This window comes from Marmota marmota, unplaced genomic scaffold (assembly GCF_001458135.2).
Source record: "Marmota marmota marmota unplaced genomic scaffold, marMar, whole genome shotgun sequence".
NCBI lineage: Eukaryota > Metazoa > Chordata > Mammalia > Rodentia > Sciuridae > Marmota > Marmota marmota.
Genome location: NW_026000153.1, coordinates 20,031,106 through 20,034,725, shown reverse-complemented (window position 1 = coordinate 20,034,725; position 3,620 = coordinate 20,031,106). Strand labels below are relative to the sequence as shown.

The window sequence follows — 3,620 nt, the reverse complement described above, 5'->3', positions numbered from 1 at the left end:
CAAGACCCCAAAAGCACATTTCACTGTTTAGCCCCCACACACCTTCCTTTGAGTGTGTTTCCTCTCTATTGCCTGCTTGCTTTCCTCAAGGAATCTCCTTGCTTTCTTAAATAAATCTATTTGTGCTTCTTTTGACATTTCCTGAAATTCCTGTCTGTGGTATAAGTCAAGAACCTGCCAGGGCTGAGTTGAAGTCACTTTCTCCCTTCTGGGGAACCTTTTTGGACCCCTTTCCTGTGATAAAAATTATTTAAGTGTAAATCTAACAAAACATGTGCCAGACTTGTAAGCTGAAAGCTACAAAATGAAATAAACGAGGTTTTTTTTTTTTTTTAGATACAGAAATGATTACTCTAAAATTTGTGTGGAAAAAACAAAGGTGTTAGAATAGCTAAAATGTTTTTGAAGTAATATACTTCATTACTTTTTAAATAAGAGTTTTGGGTTTGTAGAAAAATTAAGCAGGAAGTACATAGTTTCCATTTACTTCCCTTTTCTTCATGTAATTTCCTCTATTAACATCTTTTATTAGCATGGTCCATTTGTTACAGTTGATGAATCAATATTGATGCATTATTAACTAAAGTTCAGTTTATATTAGGGTTCATCCTTAGGGTTGTACAGCTGTATATGTTTTGAAAAATACATAATCTCATGTATCCGCCACTATAGTATTATACAGGGTAGATTTACTGTCCTAAAAATCCCTCGCTCTCCCTGACTCCTAGTAACAACTGGTGTTTTTACTGTCTTCATAGTTGTGCCTTTTCCAAGATGTCGTGTAGTTGGAGGCAAACAGCATACAGCCTCATAAGATAGGCTTCTTTAACTTAACAGTATACATTTAAGATACTTCTATGTCTTTTTGTGGCTTGATAGCTCATTCTTCTTTATTACTGAAGAGTATTCCATTGTGTGGAATGGTTCACGTGTCCATTCACCTACTGAAAGAGATCTTGCCTGCTTCCAAACTTTCGCAATTATGAACAAAACTGCTATAAACATTCATGTAGGTTTTTTTTTTGTGTGTGTGTGTGTGTGTTTGTGTGTAGATGTAAGTTTTCAACTCTGAGTGCGATTTCTGGACCGTATTGTAAGAGAAAGCTTCACTTTGTAAGAAAAGTCGATCTCTTTTCCAAGTGGTGGCACGAGTTTGCAGTTCCACCAACAATGAATGAGAGTTCCCATTGCTCCACATCCTCATCAGCATTTTGTTGGTGTTTTGGATTTAGGCCATTCTAACAAGTATGTAATGGTAGCTCATATCTTTCAGCTAAAATAATTTTGGAAAAGAATATAGCAAAAAGATTGCTGGGTACCATGGCACATGCCTATAATCCCTGTGGCTGCCGAGGCTGAGCCAGGAGGATCACGAGTTCAAAGCCAACCTCAGCAACATAGCAAGGCTCTAAGCAACTTAGTGAGACCCTGTCTCAAAATAAAAAATAAAAAGGGCTAGGGATGTGGCTCAGTGGTTAAGCGCTCTGGGTTTCATTCCCAGTACTATCAAACTATCTGATTTCAAGATTTATTACGTAAGTATTACAATCAAGGTAGTGTGGACTGCATTCAGTCTCAGTACCATAAAAAAGGTATGGTATTGGTGGAGGGATAAATATAAAAATCAATGAACAGTGGGCTGGGGTTATAGCTCAGTGGTAGAGTGCTTGCCTAGCATGTGTGAGGCTCTGGGTTCGATTCTCAGCACCATATAAAAAATAAATAAATAAAATAAAAGTCCATCGACAACTAAAAATCAATGAACAAAATAGCAAACTTAGAAATAGACCCTCACAAATAGTGCCCAACTGATTTTTTTCCAGTACTGGAGTTTGAACCTGGGGTGCTTTACCATTGACCCCAGCCATTTTTATAAAAAGTATGTATATTTTTAGTTGTAGATAAACACAATACTTTTATTTTATTTATTTTTTTATGTGATGCTGAGGATCAAATCCAGTGCCTCACATGTGCTAGGCAAGCACTCTACTCCTGAGCCACAACCTCAGCCTGTTTTTATTTTCAGTTATGGCCTCACTAAATTGTTGAGACTGGCCTCAATCTTGCAATCCTTCAGCTTTAGTCTTCTGAGTAGCTGGGACTACAAGGGTGTATGCCATGGCACATAGTTCCAACTGATTTTTGACAAAGGTACTAAAGCAATTCAAGGAGGAATGATGACTTTTTCATCAAATGGCCCTGGAGCAGATGGGTATCCATGGTTTTAAAAAAAAAAAAAGAACTTTGACTTAAACCTCACTTCTTACACAAAAATTAACTCAAAATGAGATACAATGGGCTGGGGATATAGCTCAGTTTGCAGAGTGCTTGCCTCGCATGCCTAAGACCCTGGGTGCAATCTCCAGCACCACAAAAAAAAAATAAATAAATAAAATGAGTCACAAACTTAGTGTAAAATCAAAATTATAATTTTTTTAATAAAAATACAGGAGAAAATGTTTGGACCCTAAGGTTGTATGAAGACTTTTTAGACTTGATGCTAAAAGTACAATTCATAAGAGAAAATATCAATAAATTTGACTTTATCAAAAGTAATAACTTTTGCTCTGTTAAGAGGATGAAAAGTGGTCGCTTTCACAGCAAACATACTAAAACTGGGACAATACAGAGATTAGCATGACTCGAGTGCAAGGATGACATACAAATTCATGAAGCATTCTCTCTCTCTATATATATAAATATGCATGGAGGGTATTGGGGATTGAACTCAGGGACACTTGACCACAAGCCACATTCCCAGTCCTATTTTGTATTTTATTTAGAACAGGGTCTCACTGAGTTACTTGGTGCTGTTCCTGAGGCTGGCTTTGAACTCACTATCCTCCTGTCTGAGCCTCCTGAGTGGCTAGAATTACAGGTTTGCACCATGGTGCTCAGCAGCATTCTACATTTATATATACACACACACACACACACACACACACACACACACACACACACATACATACATACAGGAGGATGAAAAGACAAACTACAAACCGGGAGAAGACATTTGCAAAAAAAAAAAAAAAAAAAAAAAACTCATTCAATCATGGTTGGTTGGTTGGTTGGTTTTTTTTCTTTGCAGACAAGAGTTTTGATGTTACCCAAACTGAACTCGAATTCCTGATCCTCCTATCTCACCTTCCCAGTGTAGCTGGGATTCCAGGTATGCACATGGTTTCTTAAAAAGGTTACTGTGCTATGGAATCTGGAACCACATCATTGCACATTTTGTACTGTTATATCAACAGCCATGTCCTGCCTTGCATTTTAAATGGATCTATACATACATAATATCACATATTGGTTATTTAGAAGATTGATTTACTGAGTTATAGAAATCTTCCAAAATTTGGAAGTTTCAGTATGTTACACAAAAATTACACAATATCATCACTAAACTAATCAGAAATGTTTTTAAATATAGAGAAACCACTAAGATGGTGGCAGTGATGCAAGTTTTACAAAATTCTCATTTTCTTACAAAAGCTTAATTATTATTCGTAACAAATACTGTTTGTTTTCCTTAAGGTGGCAGCCTCACTTCTTTGATTTTAGATTAAATGTTGGTCACATTCCCTGGGAGTACATAACCAGTTTGTACTTTGGTTGTCCTT

General features: G+C 36.6%; 1 pseudogene; it reads left to right on the top strand.

The window, feature by feature from the left end:
• Positions 1 to 2,589: 2,589 nt before the first annotated feature.
• On the top strand, positions 2,590 to 2,689 carry LOC125611569 (annotated as a pseudogene).
• The last annotated feature ends 931 nt before the right edge of the window (positions 2,690 to 3,620 follow it).